The 23524-nt window shown below is 36.7% G+C and overlaps 1 protein-coding gene and 1 long non-coding RNA gene across 7 annotated transcripts in view; one reads left to right on the top strand and one right to left on the bottom strand.

Moving 5' to 3' along the window:
• LOC116565015 overlaps window positions 1–23524 on the top strand; it is a 719225-nt gene that overhangs the window by 507931 nt on the left and 187770 nt on the right. The window lies entirely within an intron of this gene.
• Window positions 10192–20577, bottom strand: LOC116565018. Of its 4 annotated transcripts, none has more exons than XR_004275213.1 (3): window positions 20476–20577; window positions 17393–17494; window positions 10192–10644 (listed from the first exon to the last, which is right to left on the bottom strand). It is a non-coding gene; the product is annotated as an uncharacterized LOC116565018 (long non-coding RNA). The 4 variants fall into 4 exon arrangements; XR_004275211.1 differs by having other exon boundaries at window positions 10192–10641; XR_004275212.1 differs by lacking the exon at window positions 17393–17494.

The raw sequence follows: 23524 nt of genomic DNA, 5'->3' as shown, positions 1-23524 counted from the left end.
TCCCACACTAATTCCCTCACATGTACTTCTCTTAGTGCTGTTCAGCACTAATTGATCATGTCGCATGTATAAGACACTCTACTCGGCTGGGTGCAGTGGCTCACAACTGTAATCTCAACACTTTGGGAGGCCCAGGAGGATGGATCACCTGAGGTCAGGAGTTTGAGACCAGCCTGGCCAATATGGTGAAACCCCGACTCTACTAAAAATGCAAAAATTAGCTGGGCATGGTGGCAGGTGCCTGTAGTCCCAGCTACTCAGGAGGCTGAAGCAGGAGAATCGCTTGAACCTGGGAGGCAGAGGTTGCAGTGAGACAAGATTGCACCGTTGCACTCCAGCCTGGGTGACAGAGCAATACTCCATCTCAAAAAAAAAAAAAAAAAAGACATTCTACTCTAGAAATACAACTGCACACATACACAAACACACACAAACTCCATGTCCTCAAGAAACTATTAGTATAAATGTGAAAGACGAAGCTAAATAATAATTTATTATGAACTTGTGTAAAAAAGAAGAGAAGCATATTCTAAGTCCACCAATGTCCCGATGGAATAATTAGATCATCAAGTTGGTCATTTTGGAGGCCTATCATGCCCGTAACCCACACATCCAGCCTGTTGGCAAGCCTGTAAGCTGAACTTCTGAAGCTTCTCGTGAATCTGTTCCTTTTCTCCGTTTCCACTACTGCCACCATCTCTTGCCCTATCAAGTCTCCCTAAACAGTCTCAGCTTCTGGTCCTGACTTGCTGCACCCATTCTCCACAGAAAAGTCAGGGAGATCTTTCTAAAAAGTTAATCAAATCATACTACTTGCTGCTTATGACTTACTCCAGTGGTTTCTCACTGTTCATAAAACCAGCACCTCTTTCCGTGGCCTACAAAGTCTTGTGTGATCCAACACCGGCTTCTCTCACCAGCTTCATTCTCCATCTCCCTCGTGCCCTCCACTACTTTTGACCCACATTGGCCTCATTTCCATTCTCAGACATGCCAAACTTGTCTAATCTTTCATTATCTGTTCCTCTAGCCTCGAATGTTCTCCCCTATCTCCTCATGGCTCTTCTCATTTTCCATTATTAACGATGATGATGTAGGCTGTCCTCTGATTGCTTAAATATCACTTCCCTGACCATCCTACTTCAAGAAAACACCCACACCCTACCACTCTCGATTACGTCCCTGTGTGAGTGTGTGTGTGTGTGTGTCCTTCATAGAAATTTTGAAATTAGATATTACCTTGTTTAGTTATTGACCCGCTCTCTGTTCACCCCCATTACAAAACAGGAAATTATTTATTTCACTTCTGCCTATCAACTAAGCTTATCATATTCCCTGGCATCTCGTAGGCATACAATAAGTATTTTTGAATAATATTAATCACAGCTTTTATCTGTATAATACCAAATGTATAGCAGGGACTGTTCTAGCACTTTACATATATTAACTTATTTAATCTTTACAATAATCCTATAAGATGGATAATAATATTATTTCTTTTTACAGATAAGAAAATAAAGGTACTGAGAGGCTAAGTAACCTACCTAAAGTTAAATAACTATTAAGTGTCAGAACCAGGATGTAAACTCAGAGTATGACTCCAGTGCCCTTGCCCTTAATCCCTGTACAATACTTCTGCAAATGTTGAACTCTGCTTGTATGGAAGGGAAAATCGCTCAGAAAAAAAAAAAAAAAAAAATGCTACAGTGAAATTTAGGACAACCAAGAGTTTGCCAGAGAATAAAGTCACAAGACACATTCCAAGCTGAGGGAAGAGTGTATTCAAAAGCATGCATTTATTCTCTTCTGCTTACTGCAATAGTCATTTGTGCATTACTTCTTTCGCATAATTGTATATATCTTACATTTAAATAGCATTTATTTATGTACCTGCATACCCTGAGTGGTGCACATATATTAGTTTTCGACATCTTTTTCTGGAAAGAGCTACGAACACAAATCCAGAGGGGAAAACGTGTTCTTACCCCATTGTAGAGTTTCAAGTCTCTATGACCTCTTAAATGTTCTCTGAGCCTCAGTTTCCTTACCAGTAGAATATGAAAGATAACCCTTTATCAGCATGCTGGGTGCCATCAAGGAAATTATGGATGTGAAAGGCAGGTGCATCCATAAAGCACAAAAGAAACATTCATGCTATCTTCTACATATAGCTTAATTTAGCTTGATAATTTCTTATTTTCCTCATACCTTAAAGCTCAGGTCTTTCAAAACTGGATTTTCTTTCTTGACTCATCTGACTTTGTGGGGCTAGATGGCTCTTTTGGGTTGTTCAGCAAAGCTTTATCTTGATGAAAGTCAATTCTTTACTAATCCTACTACCTCCCCTAGTCTATAACTGAGATTTTGATTGCAACTACATCAATCTGTGAATCAATCTGAGGACAAATGACATCTTAATATTAAGTCTTTCGATCCATGAACATGCTACAGCCTTCCATTAAGTCTTAAAAATTCTCCCAGTTATGATAATTCTGTTTGTAGAGATCCTGTACATCTTTTCTAAGGATTTAATGATTTTTGATGCTATCTCGCATAGTATCACTTCTTAAGTTTATTTTCTAGTTGGTTTTGCTGGTATGTAGAAATGCAATTTATTTTTATATATTGACTTTGTATCCAACATTCTTTTAAAACATTAATTCCAAGAGCTTATTTGTTTATTATTTTGTATTTTCTACATATACAATTATGTCATCTGCAAATAATGGTAATTTTATTTCTTCCTTTCTAAACATTATACCTTTTATTTTTCTTGCCTTATTCCATTGCCTAAGCACCCCCAACACAATGCTGAAAAGTAGTAATAAAGGACATCTATGTGTCATTGTACATTTCAGAGGGAACTCTTTCAAGATTTTATTTATTCTCATACTTTCTGCAGGTTTTTTTGTAGATGCCTCTTCTCTGTTTAAGGAAACTCCCTCCTGTCTTAGTCTTTTCAGGCTGCCATAAAAAAATGCTACCGACTGGGTGTCTTAAATAACAGAAATTAATTTTCTCATAATTCTGAAGCCTGGAAGCCTGAGATCAGGGTGCCAGCATGGTCAGGGGCTGAGGAGGGTTTTCTTCCTGGCTTTCAGACTGCTGCCTTCTCACCATGTCCTCACGTGGGCTTTTCCATGATGTGTGTATTGGGAGAAAAAGAGAGCAAGCTCTCTGGTATCACTTCTTTAAAGGGCATGAATGCCATCATGAAAGCCTATGACCTCACGTACCCCTTATTACCGTCCAAAGACCTCATCTCCAAATACCATCACATTGGGGGATAGGTCCCAACGCATGAATTTCAGAGGGATGCAAACATTTGATCCGTAGTACTGCCTATTTCTGGTTTGCTAAAAATGCTTAACATGAATGGGTGTTGAATTTTATCCATTGCTATTTCTGGACCTATTAAAATTACCACATGATTTTTCTCCCAATTATTTCATTAATGTGATTATTTAAAAGAAATGATTTTCAAATATTAAGCCAGCCTTGAATTACTGAGATAAGCTCAGTTTGGTCATGGTTTACCTTTGTAAACATTCCTAGATTTGGTGTACTGCTATTTTGTTTGGACTTTTGGTATCTATGTTCCTGAGAAAAAGAGGAAAGAAATAAATAAATGGGGAGAGGGGAAAGAGAGAGAAATTGCTCTGTAATTTTATTTTTTATAATATTCATATTAAGTTTTGATATCAAGGCTATGCTGGCTTCATGAAATGTGTTAGAAAGTTTTCCCCCTTTTCTATTCTTTTAGGAGGATTTTGTGTAATTTGAGGTTTATGTCTTCCTTAAAAGTTTGATAGAATTCATTGATGAAGCCATCTAGGCCTGGTGTTTAAAACTATAGATCCAGTCTCTTTAATATAGTACTATTTGGATTTTTAAAATTTCCTCTTAGTCAGTTATACCTTTCTAAGACTGTACACCTCATCTGATTTTGTATATGTATTGGCATAATACTGTTTATAATCTTGTAATTTGTCAGTTTTACATCTGTAAGATCTGTAGTGTTGTCCTACTATTGAGTAGGTCAACACTTCTCTCTCTCTTTTCTCTTCTTCTTTTTTTTTTAATCAATCTTACTTTCTATAGATTTGATTTTCTTTTTCTTTGCTAACTTCTTGAGGTAGATGCTTAAATACTTATTTTAATCTTTATTCTCATCTAATATACATTATTTAATATATACATATATATAAATGTCCCGCAAAGCATAGCTTTAGTTGAGTCCACAGCTTTTGACATGTATCATTTTCATTATTCTTCAATTCAAATATTTTCTAATTTCCAGAGTGATTTCTTCCTTGACCCCCTTGCACATTTAGTAGTTTATTGTTTAACTCCTTAATTTTGTGAATTTTTTAGGCTTGTTATTGTTATTGACATCTAGTATATATCCAGTGTAGTCAGATAAAATGTTCTGAATTAATTTGAGCTTTTTTATTTCTTTGCTTTATAGTTTACATCAGTTTGAACAAATGTTCCATGTGCACTTGAAAAGAAAGCAGTTTGGGGGTAAATGTTCAGTTTGTTAATTGTATTTAAATCTTCTGTTCCTGTTTTTTGTCTTCTTGTTTTATCAGTTATTGAGAGAGGTATGTTGAATTATTCCACCATGATTGCAAATTTGTCTATTTCTTCTTTTAATTTTGTCCATTTTTGCTTTACATATTTTTCAAGCTATGTCATTAGGTGTGTACAAAGTCAGAATTTTAAATCTTTTTGGTGGATTGAAACTTTTATTATTATAAAATTCATAAGTATGTTTATTTATTTTTTATTCTTCTTTGAGAGTGGCTTCATTTTTAAAAGAGATTCTCACAGTATAAAATTATAGGTTGACAGCAAAGTTCTTTCAGTATCTTAAAAACATAATTCATTTGTGTGCTGGCTTTCATTTTTTCTTTTGAGAAAACAGCTATCTTGTTTTTGCCTCTTAAGGTAATATGGTTTTTTTTTCTTTCTGCTTTTAAGATTTTCTCCCTGAATTGGTTTTCAGTCCTTTCACTATTATGTGCTTAGAGGTAGTTGTGAGATGATTTGGATGGTTTGTACCCTCCAAATCTTACGTTGAAATGTGACCTCCAATCCTGGAGTTGGACCTACTGGGAGGTGTTTGAATCATGAGAACAGATTCCTCAGAAATGGCTTGGTGCTGCCTTGGCAGCTATAAGTAGGTGCTCACTCTGCAAGGGCCTAGCTTCATTTTCCTGCTCCTGCTCTTGCCATGTGCCACCCTGGCTCCCCATTTGCCTTATGCCGTGATTAGAAGCTTCTCGAGCCCTCACCAGGTGCAGATGCCAGTGCCATACTTCCATACTAGCCTGCAGAACCATGAGCCAAAATAAACCTCTTTTATTTAAAAATTGCCCAACCTGAGGTTTTCCTCTAGAGCAATGCAAACAGCCTAACTCAGGCTGTCTTCGTGGTTATTCTGCGTAGTGTTTACCATGCTTGTTTAAAATGTGGCTTGATATCTTTTAATAGTTTAGAAAGTTCTCAGCTATTATCTCTTCAAATATTGCCTCTTACCTATTCCTCTTGTCTCTTCTACAAATATATCTGAAATACCTTTTATGCTTTTTTCTGTATTTTCCATTCTTTTGTCTCTCCATGCTTATCTGATGTTTTTTGTACTGTCTTCTACTTCATAAATGCTTTCTTAAACTGTATCTAATCTGCTATTAAACCCAATTATTATATTTTTATTTCTAAAATTTTTGTTTGATTCTCTTTTGTAGTTTTTAGTTTCCTGTTAAAATTCTTCATCTTGCCTTTTAATTCCTTGGACATATGGAGCATAATTATTTTTAAATTTGTGTCTGATAACTTCATTATCCATAATCTCCAGTGTATTTATTTCTAGTATCTACTTTTTGTCATGTCATTTTTTTCTCATCTCCCTCATTATTTTTAAGATATTTTGAAGCTTCTGGTAACATTATCTTTCTTTAGAGACAAGTTACTTTTGTTTCTGGCAAAAATTTAGGCTATGACCACCCCTGATCTCATGTCACCTTGAAATGTGATTAACTAGGAAATAAATCTATTCAAAGCTTGGCTTTAATCCCTGTAACCTAGTTCTAGGTTAATTTTACTCTCATAACCCAGACTTTCTGGTTCACAAACCAGTCTTGGGTTATTGTGTCCTTGGTCGGCTCTGAGAGTCCTGAAAGCTTTTCACAACTTCTTGCCCTCTTTGCAATGCTTTTAGAATTGGCAAACACTTGGAAGGGGAGAGCCAAACAAATGTTGGACTCAGTTCTCTAGGTTTCCTCTTTCCCTAGATATTGGACCCACAAATCTTCACTTTCTTGAGAGCTTCTTAAATGTCTTTTACTGGATTCAAAAAATACATTTTGTCCTGTTTAACCAGTCATTCTTATTAGGAAAGTTGATACTAAACAGATCAGATTGCCATTTCAGGAAGTGTAAATTCCTGTCATCTCTTGCCAATTTTATTGCAAAAGACTTAACTACTCTTCCTGCTTCCACCCCAACCCACTGCCATCTATTCACACAATCGTCAAGGTGACTCTTTTGAACATCTGTCGTATCGTGCCACTTTTTTGGTTCAAAATCCTCTAATGGTTTCTTGTCTCACTAAAAGAAAAGCTTTAAAAAATTCTTTATAACTTACAAGGCTTTGCATGACTTACCTCCTCTCAGGGAACACACTCATCAGAAGAAAGCTGTTCAACCCAAAATTTTCTAAACTTTTCTGACCCCAAATTTTTTTTCAACAAAATGTTCATTGATATCTTATTGACGCCTACTCCATATAGCACAGATTAGAGAAATAAAGATTTACTCAAATGAAACTGGTTATATGTAATTCAATCAGTAGATTTATGAGACGGAATTAGTCTATTAGAGAAACCATTCTTTAAGCTGAGCCTGATTTGTTAAATGATAAACAGAGTTCTCTCAGTGTTTGATTTTCATGTCATACGTGATACCTTAGCTCAAGCCTTGATTTTTCAACTGAAGAATCATTTGCAGTAGAAAATATTACAAAAGTGTTGTGACCTATATGTCCATTCCAATCCCACCAATTTTCTGATTCTACACAAGCTCAATCAGTTGTAACACCCTTTAATTATCCACTAAAATAGTTGTTTTCCAGTTCACAGCATCCAAAACCTACGAAAGCTTATGTTTTGGGCGGTGATTGACAATACTCCTTTGGAGGTGGGGACCAAGAAATGCTGCTGATTCTTCACTACTTCTTCTTATGGATGTCTTTGTAATAGAAAAACATAAACTCACACTTTGTAAATATCACTTGTCTAGTCAGGATGCTTGATTCTTAAGTAAATCAAGGAATTCATAAAAGCAATTTAAATAAAAATATACCGTCAAATCACTGGCTGGTACCCTTTGGTATAATTTGCTGACCTCAATATTTGTCAGTTTTTCTACAAACACATAAATTTTAGTGCAATCTTAATTTGTAAAATTGTAAGAAAACCTTGCCGGGGTGACTTATTCAAGAATTGAAAATTGGCACTACAGCTAAGCATTGAAAAGAATTATCTGTTCTCCTTTTAAGGTCTGTCTTTTATAAACAGAGTTAACCCTCTTTTTTCTGGTGTCACAAAAATGTTCTTTCCTTTATTCAACTAAGTTTTTTTTTTAGTGTGCCAGATGTTGAATAGCTTTAAGCCAATATTGGCCCAATTGAGCTCCTTTATTTAAAAATGACCAGGGAGGCAACAGAAACTGTATGACTTTAGAATGGCAAGCCTCTTTGCTCAATGAATATTTGTTAAGCACCTACTATGTTCCTGACATAATTCTAGGCATTAATGATTATAACAGGAGTGAACAAGAAAAACAAAGCTTTTGACAAGTGCAGTGATTATGAGAAACATTCAAGTAATTGTTACAAAGCACAATGAGTATGGCTACAGGAGAGACACAACTTGATCTTTCAGAAGCTAACTGGCTCTTATTTATTTTAAAAGTATGTTTTAGCATCACATATTTGCTAGGCATTGTTCTAGCAGCTGGAGCACAGCAAGAAAAAGCTCAAAGTACTTGTTCTCACAGAGCTCCCGTTCTTATGGCAGTCAAATCTGCAACAGTCATCTTTACCAGCACATGCACAAAGCCAGTATTTTCCAGAGTGATGCTTTTACTGCCCACGAAACATGAGATAATGTAGGTGCTTATACAATAATAAGAGTTATACACTTTTATTTATAATTATTTTTTATTCATAGCTTGTGATACAGGCTTTCCATTTGTGGTAGTATATCTAATGATGCCTTCCTAACTTAATTTATTTAACTTTTTAAAGCTGAATTCAAAGAAAAGTTATTTAGTAAGTAAGAATAGATTGTATATCGATTTGGAAAAAAAAAAAAAAAAGTTATGGTGATGCGCATATTACCAAAAAATGGGAAACACAAAATAAGGTGTTATCCAGATATCCAAGGTCAAATTCTCAGTATAATTTTTTTATTATTTAAGGTTTTAATAGGTATATGACAATTCAGTTCTGGGGGTGGGGGTAAGAAAGAAGACAAATTTAAAATTCTTTACTCCTGTCTTTTGCAAACTGCTTGAAAGTGGGAAGTCTTACTTATAGTCCTCAAGATAACCTGTGCTTAGTAGGCGCTAAATAAATGCTACATAAAGGAATGAAAGAATTAATTAATGAAATGAGAAATGCTCTGTTCGTACCATTCAAACTATAGTGAATACTCTGGGCTGACTGACTATTATTATCCATAGGATATTAGAGTGAAGAGTCTTTGTGAACAAATCCATCTACAAGAACAATTTAGGACTCTGCCTTGAAGATTCAGATCTGCCTTTCTAATAAAAAGAGCATAAAAGAGATTAACCTTTATGCTCTGTAACTGCAGACCAATTGGTACAGCTTGCCTTATATCACTGCCATAGAACAACAGTGATAATGAAAAACTCTTACCAAATTGTGTGTATTTTTGAGAAGACGGTCTAAATTAAGATCCCATTAAATAATATTTTACCACCAGTGGGGTCTCAGTATTATGCTATCAATTGAAAGAGAATCCATGGAAAATGCAAATCATAGAGAGCTGTCACTGAACCTGAAAAAAAAAAAGGTGGGGTGAAGGCAACCTTAAAAATGGCATAATTTTGTGTAGGGGAAAAATACTAGAATGCTAAAGTATTGTTTCTTTCCACATTTTGTGCAGCTTTAGAATAAAGTTTTATTTCTCTTATTTCAAAATGTTAATTCCTGCCATTTTCAACTACCAAGGAAACTATTTTCTATTTTGAGACTTTGAAGAATTAAAAGGCTGTTAAACTTTCTGCTAATAGAAGAATCTTAAGAAACAGTTTAATTTCAAAGAACTCAGAGTTCACTTACAATAAATAGCTCCTACTTTCATTTTTGCTGTGACAATTTAAAGACTAACTCTACAGTAGGCAACCTGTCACTGTCGTATGAGTTCCACCAGGAATTACTCTCTTTTCCCTTCCAAACTCTGATTGCCACACAGTCAGCAACACACAAACAAAGTTAATATTCTGGTCCTGTTGATATCATTCTCGGGTTTTCTTGTCAAGGGTCATCAGAAATTTTGGCATTCGGCAGATTAGCACACGACGACTGCCAAGTCCTCTTACTGCACCAGACACACTTCATAAGCCTTCCTGAATCTATTTGGCAGAAATAGGATCAAGACATCCATGTTTGAAATGGAAGTCTCCCAGCAGCTCCACCTCTAACAGTGGACATCTCTTTGCTTTCTTCTTTGCCAGGCAATGGTGTGAGTCAAGTAGGGTCGGATGAAGGTGACCTGCTGAGTCATCAAACTTGCTGTTCTCCAAGAAACACACGTGTGGTTTCCTCAATTTGAACAATTGCCTGGGAAGAGGAGTCAGCTCCTGATCCTGCCTAAGTTCATTGTAAATACTTTGACAAGGGGGAAAATGGCTTTCTTCTTCTTGCTAATGCATCTTTGATATGTACCACATCTAGATCCCCTTACAAGCAGTTGCTGTGTCAGTCCTTTGACTTCCCTGGCAAATCAATCAAAAGATCTACCATTTCTCTGCAAAAAAAATTAAGAAAATTGATTTCTCAGTGCTGAGCCTACACTTCCATGATTAGAGACCCTCTATGAGCATGCATTTTGTAAAGAAAAACTATGGTAAATACAGCATAGACAGCATGCTTTCCAATGACCAGGTAAGCAAGGATAATTTATTCATTTACTTATTTGCATATTTACACTTACACTTTTGTGTGGGAGCATGTTGCGTCAGAGATTAGAAGGCAGTTTTCACACAAAAGCTCCAAAGAAACATGTTGTTATTCTGTGGAAGTTATTTGATTGGTCCTCATAGTCTTTTCCTTTCAATTGGCATTTAGAGAACTAGCCACACAGGCTGCTCCCCACCTTCCTGCTTGATGCCATTTCTTCCTGTTCTCCTTATCTATAGCTGTGATGATGCACAGCTCCCTCTTTTTTCTTTCTTGTGGGTTTGTGCAGTTTCTTGATGTTTGTGACAGGCCACGATAGGGGAAGCTTTTATCACCGTGGGGTTTGGAGGCCTCAGTAAATTGAAAATTGCAAATGAAATCCACTGGGCTTGAATTCATCAGCTATTATGTCAGATGACCTTTGGCAGCTGCTGATAAAAATGAGAGAACGTTAGCTCTGATCCAATTTTCAGCACTAACCATTCCTTTTCAAATCCATTCACAGTCAGGCAGCAGACACATGGGAAGTGAAAATGATAGGGTTTCAAGAGAATGGCATTGTGTTGCAGATTAAGATTTTCTCCCCCTATTTCTAGAGGTCGGCCCCCAGGCCCCTGTCTGGTATCTACCTATTGTCCAATCAGTTTCAATATCTGCTTCAGAGGACATGTTAGCCATCCTTACAGATAAGTGCTTACAGGAGAGAATGTTGGACTTAATAGTTTTGCTTAGGAGCCATCAAGGGTCGCAGTGTAGCAATATTGACTGGCACATGTTAGTTTAATCTGGCATTCTATGGAATCTGACATTAGATTCTTTCGGAGTTGTTGATCTCTAGGTGATTTTTGTTACCAGCTCTGGCTTTATGAAATTTATTTTTGCACAACTATTTATATTCATGACTCAGAGATATTCTAAAATATCTATCATAGCCAAGCAAAGGCAGCCTAAGCTTGTCTAAAAAAGTACATGGATGCCAAAATTATGAAACTGGGAAAAAATGAGTTTTGCGTATTCTGCTCTTGGAATCCAGCTAAAGGTCAAGGTCATCGATAGTATTTTAGGAGCTATAGATTGTCCTGAAATAAATATGTGCCTATCAACTGGTAGGTTTCTCAATAAACGTAATAGATTTTTATCGTGTAGAGAAAAAGAATTAGCCTTGCTACTTTTGCTGAGGTAGCATGAACCAGCAAAATAACACTGTAGATGGTTGAGTCATCAGTATGATCTCCCATCTATGAAACACAGGAGCAATCTGGAAATAAAGAAAACTGAAATTAGTTTTTTTCTCCACACTTCTCTGTGTTCAGAAAAGAAAAAAAAAATCTTCAATCTTTTGAAAATGTTGAGTTCATTGAGGGAACAGTCCCAAGGAAATGTAGAGTTGAGAAACACCAAATAACTGAAAACCATGTGTCATTATAAGCATTCTCCAAAAAATCTGATAAACTGAAAAATGTTAAATCTGCATTTCTCTAGGTTTTCCTGGTATGCAGAGTTTTTTCATTTTTTCTCTCGACATTGGTTAACATTATATGAAAATAGTTGCTCATACATGATTAGGGTTGCAAAAATGCTTTCTATGGCATAGCAATTCTCTTCTGATACACGAACCCATAGCATTATGGAACTGTAAAAATGCTTAGATGCATCTTCTAAATGCCAGTCTTTGGAAAGAAAAAATATGATTCTATAAGCTTCCTTCATAAGAAGAACAATATTGCAAATATATACGTAAATTATCCATAAATTACATCTTACCTTTAAAAACTAAAGTTAGTATCCCACTGTTTGCCTTACTACCTTTTGTTGGTATTCACAAGTGCTTTTAAGAGAAGACAATTATCTGTTGTCCGCTGAGTATGTATAAATAAAATGCTTAATGATAGTGTCAAAAAATACCACATGCACGTTGTTTTAGAGGTAGGGCCTCACTTTGTCTCTGAGGCCAGAATGCAGTGGCTCAGACACAGCTTGCTGCAGCCTTGACCTCCAGGGCTCAAGCTATCCCTTCACCTCAGCCTCCTGAGTTGCTGGGACTACAGGCGTACTCCACTATGCCGGCTAATATTTTATTTTTTGTAGAGATGGAGTCTCTCCATGTTTCCCAGGCTTGTCTCAAACTCATTAACTCATGCAATTGGCCATCCTTGGCCTCCCAAAGTGCTGGGATCACAGGGGTGCACCACCGTACCGGCCTCCACATGCACATTAAAAGTCTGTTTTTATTGAATAATATTTTAAAAGACTCAAGTTATAGGCAATAATTGGGTCTAAAATTAACAGAGGAACCACCCAACCAAAAAAATATGGATTCAGCATATTCCAAGATAGCTGGAGTCCCCAGATGATCAGATTCTCTTTCTTTCTTTGTTTCTTTCTTTCTTTTTTTTTTTTTTTTTACCAATGAAGGGACACGTTTTAGAGTCCCATAGATTTCTTTTTCTTTCTTTTTTTTTTTTTTTAGTCTCTAATTTCCAATTTATTTTAAAGAACAGAAACTATGCGATAAGTTTCGCTTTACCTAAATTTACCAGTGCATCCATGAATCGCACCAGAATCAGGACAATTTGATTATCTTAATGATTCTGTCATGAAACTTGCACACCGTATCCAAAGGTTAAGACCAGCAGATGGAGGCTCCCACCAGTTCTGTTCACGAGCACTCACTTCTTGGGAGTTAAGGTATCTGAGAAGGCAATTCTCGCCCCAGATTAAGTCCTCAAAAACCTGTAGACTTCTTAAGCTTTGTTACATGATTTCCTGGCCCTATACACATTTGTACCTCAAGGAAAAAGAAACCTTTGCCTCGATGGCTTTGTAAAAACCCCCCTACAACCTTAGGAGGCCGAGCCAAACCTCCCTTCTGACAGAACAAACAGAAGCTCTTATCAAAATGATGAAGTTTGCACTTCACAAGTTTATCAATGATTGTAGCCACACATTACTCGATTCATCCATATTCACAGAGCAGGACTTGCTGCTTAGAGTTTAGTTCCTTAAGTCTCTAACTACCTTTTAGGCTTGCAATGGATGCTGTCACTATTTCCAAAGAAGTAAATAATTTGATATTGGACATGCTCTTAGTGAACTGCAACTGTGACAGCCCCAAGCCACTGAGACCCACTCAGACAACAGGCTCCTGCCAGCAGAAGCAGCAGCACCCACACTTGGCTGTGCCCTGGGGCTTGGCTTTCAGCCACTGCGATCTGCATGCTCAGATACATGAAGCAATTAGATAGGCCTGTTGAGTTTTATGTCTTCATTATTGATTTATCGTATGAGCTCAGCATGATTATTGAACCAGACCAGCCACTGAAACAATCGAGTCATTGATCCTTACATAGGCATGTATTTCCAATTTAGATTTGGGGAGGAAATACATGGATATATTATTATTTCTGGGGTTTTGTCTAAGGGCTTGAACAGAAATTTAGATAATTCATTATTTCCACCTCCTGACCTTTCTTCATTCCCAGTCTGATAGCACCCCTTCCAAAAGATATTTCTGTTACGATAGACATACTCTTCTCTGTGCTGCCCAGTCATAGGCTGTAGCCACAGGTGCCTATAAAGCATTTGAAAGGTGACTGGTGTGACCAACGAACTGATTTTTTTATCTTGTTTTATTGTAACCAGTTTAAATTTAAATAGCAGCATGTGGCTGGTGGCTGCCATGTTGGACAGCACAGCAGCTCTGTTGCATGCTAAATTTTTCTACTCCATGCAACAATAGCACTTGTCAAAATTCTACTTGCTTTTCAAGACCCTGTGGACCTACCACCTGTTCTCTAAAACTTTGATTACTTCTACCACTTCAACATTACCTTTCTCTACATACATACCATTTGAAAACCGTGGATCATTTTCTGCCTGGTATTATCTGCTCTCCTATCCCACAAGTTGCTAGAGGACAAGGACTATGTCCACCTAGTGATATGCTGTGTCAATAACAAATATTTGAGGAATTAAGATGAGCTGTACGTTTTGCAGGGAAGACTATTATTTTGTGAAGAACCTCAGTTTTAATACATGCTAATTAGAGAAGCACTAACACGATCATCCTTTTCACACCCTCTTTTAAAAAACCATTTAGGAAAAATCCAGTTATTTATCTCTCCTCATATATTGTTAGCACTGTTGGAAATGTCAAGCAAAATTATTATGTTTTCTTCTTTTGAGGGCAGGAAACTTTAAGACACTTCTTCATCTTCATAGAGAATAACAGAATCCTTACATGTAGGAAGAACTCAGTAAATACTTCTTGAGTGAATAAACCAATGAATAAGAATTCTTATCCAGTGAACATTCATGTGTGTGTGTGACTTTATGATGCATGATTTATATTCCTCTGGGTATTGGATAAAGAAAATTCAGTACATATATACCGTGGAATACTATGCAGCCATAAAAAAGAACAAGATCATGTATTTTGCGGGAACATGGATGGAGCTGGAGGCCATTATCCTTAGCAAACTAACACAGGAATAGAAAACCAAATACCACATGCTCTCACTTATAAATGGGAGCTAAATAATGAGAACTCATGAACACCAAGAAGGGAACAACACACTGTGATGTACTTGAGGGTGAGGGTGGGAGGAAGGAGAAAGCAGAAAAAAATAACAAACTATTGGTTGCTAGGCTTAATGTCTGGATGGTTAAATAATCTTTACAACAAACCCCATGACACAAGTTCACCTATATGATATAACAAACCTTCACATGGTCCCCCAAACCATGTGAAGTTTTTTTTAAAATAAAGGATTATTATTCAAGTTTCCGAGTATGTTTTAAGTCCCCAAATCAAGATGTGCTTACCTTGGCTTCTAATGTTAGAAAAATTCCTTCCAGAATATTTACAGGAAATTCTACTCAAGGCTTTGGGAGGCTAAGGTGGGATTGCCCAGGAGTTTGAGGCTGCAGTGAGCTATGATTAGGTCCCTGCATCCCAGCCTGGGTGACAGAGTGAGACACTGTCCCTTAAAAATATCTACTCAAAAGTAAACTAAGAGAATGGATTTTAGTTTACAAATCTTTAAAGGGGAATAAAAATACCATGTACATTAGTGTGTGTTTATGATATTTAAGTAGCATTTTAGCACTAAATTGATGATATTGATATAAGACATAATACTAACTTTATTCGCATGGTGCTGTATGACACCTAACTGGCTTTCGGAGAACAGTAAGGTAGTCTGAGACAGCTGTACTATGATTAAAAGAACACTGGATTTAGAGGTAGAAAACCTTGTTTTAAAACCAAATTCTTTCGCTTACTAATTAGGAGTGATAATTTTTATTTCCACAATATATTATAATAGCTTATACTTATTGAATACATATTATGGCCAGAGCTGTTCTCAGAACACCATGTATGTTAACTTATGTAATCCTCCCACAACCCCATAAAGTCAGTATTCTTATTCCCATTTTACAGATGATAAAACTGAGGCACAGATAGATTAAGTAACTTGCCTAAGGTCACACGGCAATTGCAGTGGCACTTGGCAATAGTAGGTTCTTCATGCTGTTTTGGAATATTAGCATTGTATAGATTCAGGTTTCAGCAGGGCATACTGGCTCTTATTATCTTACCATCTCTGATTGTATTCTCTTCAATAAAAGGAAGATAATACTATTTTCTTGCCATGTCACAGGAAAGGCTGCTATGAGGGTCAAATGAGATCATATGAAAATGCAATTACCCATTTACTAATTGTGCTTAGCAGTTGTGCCTGGTGTCTTACATTAAGTTTGATGTGCCTTTTTTTGTGAGTAGGAAACCATCAACCCTAAATATGCCTCATTTGCTGATAAGAAGTCCCCCTCACTCCCATTTTAAGTCAATTAGTCATGACCACACTGAAATAAATCCCAAGAAAGGGAGCCATCAGTACCTCAGCCTCCAAACACCTGGTTATACAGCAACGCCCTTTGGGCCATTTTTGCCTTTGTAAGAAATCTGGGAAAGAATAGATGAGAAGGGAAGGAACCGGTGGATTGAAGCGAGTGTAGAAGAATCCCCCAGAGGTCACTGTGAAGAACCGTAATTTAATTCAACTAAGAACAGCCAGCCATCCCAACACGTTCATTTGCCTCTGCGGGTACTGTCAGAGTCACACAATGCTAGCCACTAAATGGGGAAAGACACACATGGAATATGTGGGGCTTTGTAAACGAAGTTAAACTGTTCTAGCTCATAATACTTTAGGCATCTTATACCTACTCATTTGTCTGTGAATAACTTGCAATACTTCAACGGGATCGCATGTCCATGCACATAAGTTTGGTAGTCTATAAATATGCAAAATTATGTCCAAATAGATTTATGACTGTAGATAAAACATTTCTAATCAGTACCTTTCACCCACATATTGTATTAATTTCTTTTTCATAACTGCAATCGTGCAGATGAATAAGAACTAGTGGCTTTAAGGAGCACAGGTTAGGTGGAGGTCTTAAAGAAATGGAACTGATTATAATAAAATATAAAATGCTTACTGTACTTCATAAGTCTTATGAACACAGCCTCCTGAGGACATAAAATGCCTTTTTTAATGAGGTAAGGGTGAGACACAGCTGGAAAAAAAAATGGGATAAGGACAGAAAGTTTCAGAGTGAAGGAAATTGTTTTAAATCCATCTGACCAATTAATATTTAGTATGATTCAAGTCTAAGGCTAACACTGGCCATCCCTTTTTATTGTGAATAATAATAGCAGTGTCGATAGCTTCTATTCCTCAAGTGTTCACCATGTGCAGGTGTATTGCAGAGTAAATACTTCTAGCTGCTGCAATCAGTAAACCCCCAGATCCCAGTGGCTTTCTGAAAAACAATCTGATCGATATCAGTAGACTCTGATAAGGGTCAGATGGCTTTTCTTCATGGCTTTCCTCCACGTGATGCTTTGGGGAAACACCTTCTTTCCATCCTGAGACTTTATCCTGTCAGAGTCGTTCACTTCTAGCAATGTGGATGGAATAAAGACCCACCTGCGGCAGTCCTCAGGTGACATGTCCGTGGGGAGCGGGACAGCCTAGTTCAGCTCCAAGCCAAGGAAAGTGAAATGGACGGTGAACACACAGCGTTGTGCTTACGGCAGCCAGACACTGTGCCTCACATGTTTTACTCATTTAATGTTTATACAAGCCCTGGAAGGTAGAGGCTACTAACCTCACTTCACAGATGAGAAGCCAAAAATGCAGCAAGTTTAAGTAAGCTGTCCAAGACACACAGTTACTGAATGGTGGAACCAAGGTGCAAACACAGCCTGTCCTTAATGGATGAGAAAAACAAAATTTCATACATGAATGTACAAAAAAAATGTTTATCATATGGACAAAGAACATGAAAAAAAGAAAAAATGGGGCTGTAATTTGTTTAGGAGAAATAGACAGGCTCGATAATAATTAAAGAAATTGAAATTTAAGGGAGAAAAGATTTTACCTATGAATTAACAATAGGAACAAAAAACAATGCTGTACTCAGTGCTGGAAGGGTATGATAGAAAAAATACTGCAAGAAGAGTCACTGAAGTATTAATAGTGACTGTTTATGGTAGTGGATTTATGAACGATATGTCTCACTGTTTTACCTTTAAACATTATTTATCTTTTTTTTTTTTTGAGACAGAGTCTCACTGTCACCAGGCTTGAGTGCAGTGGTGCGATCTCGGCTCACTGCAACCTCCGCCTCCTGGGTTCAAGCAATTCTCCTGCCTCAGCCTCCTGAGTAACTGGGACTACAGGCTGCGCAACAAGGTCCAGCTAATTTTTTGTATTTTTAATAGAGATAGGGTTGCACCATGTCGGCCAGAACAGTGTAAATCTCTTGACCTCATGATCCGCTCTCCTCGGCCTTCCAAAGCCTTCGGATTACAGGTGTGAGCCACCACGCCCAGCCCACACATTCTTTTACTTATAAACACATACACACACATATACATACTCATAAACACATAGCCTATGACTGGGTTACAGGAAATTCCATTTTGGGCTGTAGCATGGCAAGAAATATACTGTTAGCCCTCACATGAAACAAGGACTAAGCCCACACAGGTAAACATAAGCATTTTAAAAAATAGGAAGGCATTTACGGCCCCCAAAACTTCTGCCATCTCAAAGCAAAAAGCTCACTTGTGATATGACTGTGAGACAGTGAGACGAATTTATTTCTGTGGCTTGTGAATTATGCCATAATTTTATGGTCACTTATGGAACTTGTGTCCTTAAATTCATTTCTATAAAGAAGTATGGCTTTGACATTCATAAATCTGTCACAACATTAATGGAGAAAGAGTATTTACAGAATTACATAATTTTTTAAACTGCCATTGAAAATTGTTACCTAATAGTAATATCAGTCATACAGAAAGCAGCATAAAGGCTATAAATATAGAATATGGTGGTTTAAAAGGGCCAGATCCTGAGAAATGGGGCAGAGGGTTATTCAGGAGAGTAGGGGGAAGGGGGTGGAATTTTCACAGGGCTCAGATTTCTGACCATTTTGGGAAATCCATTTTCAGTTCAGCAACCAGTTCAGAAATTACTCTTTTAGCCAAAAAGAGAGGATCTAACCATCTCCCTTCCCCATCACTGAAGTATCCAGAGAACAGACTTAAGCTGCTTATACATATTTAAAGACAAGTAATCTGTCATATTTTCTGTATGGAAAAAAACTCATGAAAATCAGCTGATGAAAATGAGCTCTTTTAAGTGAATTTTGAAAGATTTCATTAGCTGGGCCCCAAAATAATCTGTAAGCAGTAAAATGTCCTGAAATAAGAAGCTGACCAAAGCCAGTGCAGGCTAACAGAAGACCAGAAGAAAATGAGAAAAGTAAAATAAAATAAAAGCAGATGGAAAAGAGATCTCAAAGCCCAGAAAAATTAATGGGTAATGGGTAATTAATAGGTTAATGTGTTAATGGATAAAAATAATTAGTGGGTTAATGGGCACAAAAGCATAGAAAGAATAAATAAGACCTACTGTTTGATAGCACAGTAAGGTGACCATAGTCAATAATAACTTAACTGTACATTTAAAAACAAACAGTGTAATTGGGTTGTTTATAACTTAAAGGATAAATGCTTGAGGAGATGGACACCCCGTGCCCCATAATGTGCTTATTTCATGTTGCATGCCTGTATGAAAACATCTCATGTGCCCCATAAATATATACACCTACTAGGTACCCACGAAAATTAAGAATTAGAAAAGATTTTTAAAGAAAAATCAAATTTGGATAATATTTTCTTGATCAAGGAACAATGTATGGTATTATCTTTAAAGCTCATTTCACTAAATTGAAATAATGGGATTGCCTTGCCTACTACACATGATTCTCAAAATTAGGCTTCCAGCTTTGCATTAGTCAAAGAAAGTGTTAGCAACAAGTATTTTTGGAGCATGGCCAGTGATGACCACAGCATTTTTCTTTTTTAAGGCAATATTTCTCAAAGTGTCATCCATATAATACTGATTTTGAGATACAGTAATAAGATATTATACAAAGATCCTGTACTGGGTGTATGCCAGTGTTATTAAAAGATTTATTTATGACAAAACGTTCACACCCTTTAATACTAGTACTTACTGTGGTTCTGCAGTGAATGTGGGGAAGAGCAATGTGTAATATTCAGCATTTCACCAGAGCCATGAAACACACTGAGGGACCAGTGTCTTTGAGATCACACTTTGGAAGCGCCGATTCGGCATCATTTCTTTGCACCAGTCAAGGCCTTTCCTTCTAGTTGTGAGAGGTAGCATAACGCAGCAGCTGGGAGTGTGGACTCTGGATGTGGACATTGTGTTTTAACGCTGACGGTGGCTTGTTGTGGGCTTTTGGGCAAGTTGTTTGATCTCTCAGTGTTTCATTTTCCTCATCTCCAGGGTGGAGATGGTAGCAGTACCTCACTCAGAGACAGCATTAAATAACTTGATACTCTTAAAGTCCCTAGAACATTTCTGAGCATACAGTAAACACTCTATGTGGCTCTTGGCTACGAAAGCAAGTGAGCAGAGACATCAAATAAATACCCTTCTTTATTCAAACAGCCCCAGATCTATTTGGGGCTACGTTATGCAGGGTGTCCTCTTTATTTTCTGGGGAATATTTTCTCCCTGAGACTGCAAATGATAAACTCATTTTTTAAAGCCTAAAATTTGTAATTAAAACCAGGGAGGTTTTCTTTTTTCTAGATTAAAAGCATACCATTTGAACCTTTGTTTTTTTCCTCTCAGCCCTCCAATTCTTACCATGTTGATGTAATATAGTGATAAATGAAGATATTTTCATCTCTGTTTTACCAGCAGGGCTTCCAAGATGATCAGAACATTTTACTAAGGAATATCCCTTAAATTCTGTGAACAACCAGAGCACTGAGGTTTGATTAGTGCCTTACCACTGACAATGTTTTCACAAACGTAAGAGCATTTATGATTCTTCCTATACCGATTTCCTTTAGCCCAGGCTCTCTCCTTGCTCTCACCTGTAGGTTCAACTATATTTAAGTTTACCTCCATGGAGGAAGAAGTATTTCTCATTTATTTAAATGCATTTCATTCTTTAAGAAGGATTTCGGGCAAATCACAAGATTGACTGAGTACCATGATTAGCTTTGCTGCTTGTCATCCTCCTCTCTCCCAGCAAATGACCCGTTGCTCAGGCACCCAGTAGCTGGGTTCTGCCCAGCTGCCCAGATTTCTCACACAGGGCCCACTGCCTCGATCCTGTCTCAGCCCCAAACATCCTTTGTTCCAACCCCTAGGACCCAGACAACCGTATTTCCTACATCACTATTTACTCTGAAACTCTTGACCAAACTCCTGTTTATAGACCCTCTTGAAAAAAAAATAACGAAAACAATAAATGGTGATGGTTAATAGTCTCAAGGAAGTCATGCCAAGTTCCATGTTCACTTTTTGCTCAGAAAGAAAAATTTCATATTACTGAAATCATGGAAAGGATAACTTTCTTATGGGAAATCTATGTCCAAAAGTTTCTCAGCTTTCTGTTTAACGTTGCAACTAAATAACAAAGTGGAACCTGTTCATTAAGCCCCACTAATGAAGTAACAGATGCCGTCACTGTTAATCAAAAATGGCCAGAATATTCCAGAATTACACAGGCAGTAGGAAGAAAAAAAATGGCCAGAGTAGCTCACATTCCTTTCAAGCCCAGACTTGTTAGAACCCAGAGTCTATAGATGTGCTTAAACTGATGAATAAAAAAGAAATCAGGGGTTCAAAACATGTGATGGTATCTGAACGGTATATAGCAATGTTTGGGTTTTTTTACTGAATGATTTATTTAGATTTTCTCATCTTAAAATTGTAAGACCCTAAAACACAGATTTTTTTCTGATATTTACCTGCCCTCTTAGCTTACCTAAATAATATTGCTCAAATATTTTCTATATTCTTATTGTACAAAAATATATAGTGGTAAATATATAGAACATATAATTTACAATTTTTACTAATTTTAAGTGTGCAATTCATTGGCATTAATTACATTCACAATGTTATGCAACTGTCATCACTATTTTCCAAAACTTTTTCAGCCCAGACAAAACCTCTGTTATCCATTAAGCAGTGACCTCCCATTTCCCTTCCCCTCATTTCCTAGTAATCTCTCTTTTACTTTCTGTCTCCGTGAATTTGCTTATTCTAGATATTTTACGAGGGGTGGAATTGCTGAGTCACATGATCATTCTGTGTTTAGCTTTTTGAGGAACTCAAAAACTGTTTCCACAGTGACTGTACCACTTGATAGTCCCACTAGCAATATACACGGGTTCCAATTTCTCCACATCCTTGCCAACACTTGTTATATTCTGGGAGGGGTGTGAGTGTGTATGTGCGTGTTTTATAGCTATCCCAGTAGGTGTGAAGTGGTATCTCATGATGAATTGTATCTGCACTCTCCTAATGGCTAATGAGTTGGGCATCTTTTCATGTGCTTATTGATCGTGTGTTTATTCTCTTTAGAGAAATATCTATTTAAGTCCTTTGCCCATTTGTTAACTTGGGTTGTCTTTTTGTTATTGAATTGTAGGAGTTCTTTCTATATTCTGTATATTAAACTCATCAGATATATGATTGGCAAATATTTAATATTTTCTCCCATTCTATAGGTTGTCTTTACACTTTCTTAATAATGTCCTTTGATTCACAAATGTGTTTAACTTGAATGAAGTACAATTTGTCTGTTTTCTCTTTTGTCGCTCATGTGTTTTGTGCCATATCTAAGAATTTATTGACAAATAAGGTCATGAAGATTTATCCCTATGTTTTCTTCTAAGAGTTTTATCATTTTAGTTCTTATATTTAGGTTGTTGGTCTATTTTTAGTAAATTTTTGTATATAGGATGAAGTAGGAGCCAAATTTCATTCTTTTGCATGTGGAAATCTAGCTGTCCCAGCACCATCTGTTGAAGAGATTATTCTTTCTTCATTAAATGGTCTTGGTACCTTTGTCAAAATAAATTGGCCATAAATGTTTGGGTTACTTCTGGGCTCACAATTCTATTCCATTTGTATATATATTTACCTATTTTTATGCCAGCACCATACCGTTTTGATTTCAATAGCTTTTAAATCGGAAAATTAAATTTTAAAGTAAGTTTTTAAATCAGAAAGTGTGAGTACTCTAACTTTGTTCTTCTTTAATAGAGATTGTCTTAGCAACTCAGGGCCCCTTGCAAGTCCATATGAATGCAAGCATGGGCTTTCCCATTTCTGCAAAAACAGAAAAAAAAGAAAAAGCTATTAAGATTTTGATAAGAATTACATTGAATCTGTAAATGGCTTTGAGTCATATTGACATCTTAGCAATGTAAATCTTTCCATGAACATGAAATGTCTTTCCATTTATTTAGATTTTCTTTAATATAGTTCAGAAATGTTTTCTAGTTTTAAATGTCCAAGTCTTTTACCTCCTTGGTTAAATTTATTCCTGGTTCCTTTATTCTTTTAGATGCTGTTGTAAATGGAATTGCTTTCTTAATTTCTTCTCCAGACTGTTCATTGCTCTTGTGTAAAAACACAATTTGTGTGTGTGTGTGTGTGTGTGTGCGTGTGTGAGTTGACCTTGTACTCTGTAACTTTCCTGAATTTGTTTCTTAGTTCTGGCGGTTTTCTTGATCATTATTTGGGATTTTCTGTACATGGAGTCATGATATCTGTGAATAAAAATAATTTTACTTATTTTTTTCCAATGTGGGTGCCTTGTATTTCTTTTTCTCATCAATTCACTCTAGCTAGAACTTCAAATACAATGTTGAGTAGCAGGGCTGTAAGTGAA

This window comes from Sapajus apella, unplaced genomic scaffold, assembly GCF_009761245.1.
Source record: "Sapajus apella isolate SASKATOON/1434 unplaced genomic scaffold, GSC_monkey_1.0 scaffold38, whole genome shotgun sequence".
Classification (NCBI taxonomy): Eukaryota; Metazoa; Chordata; class Mammalia; order Primates; family Cebidae; genus Sapajus; species Sapajus apella.
Note: the sequence above shows the minus strand (reverse complement) of the source record. Positions and strands in the feature narration are given on the sequence as shown.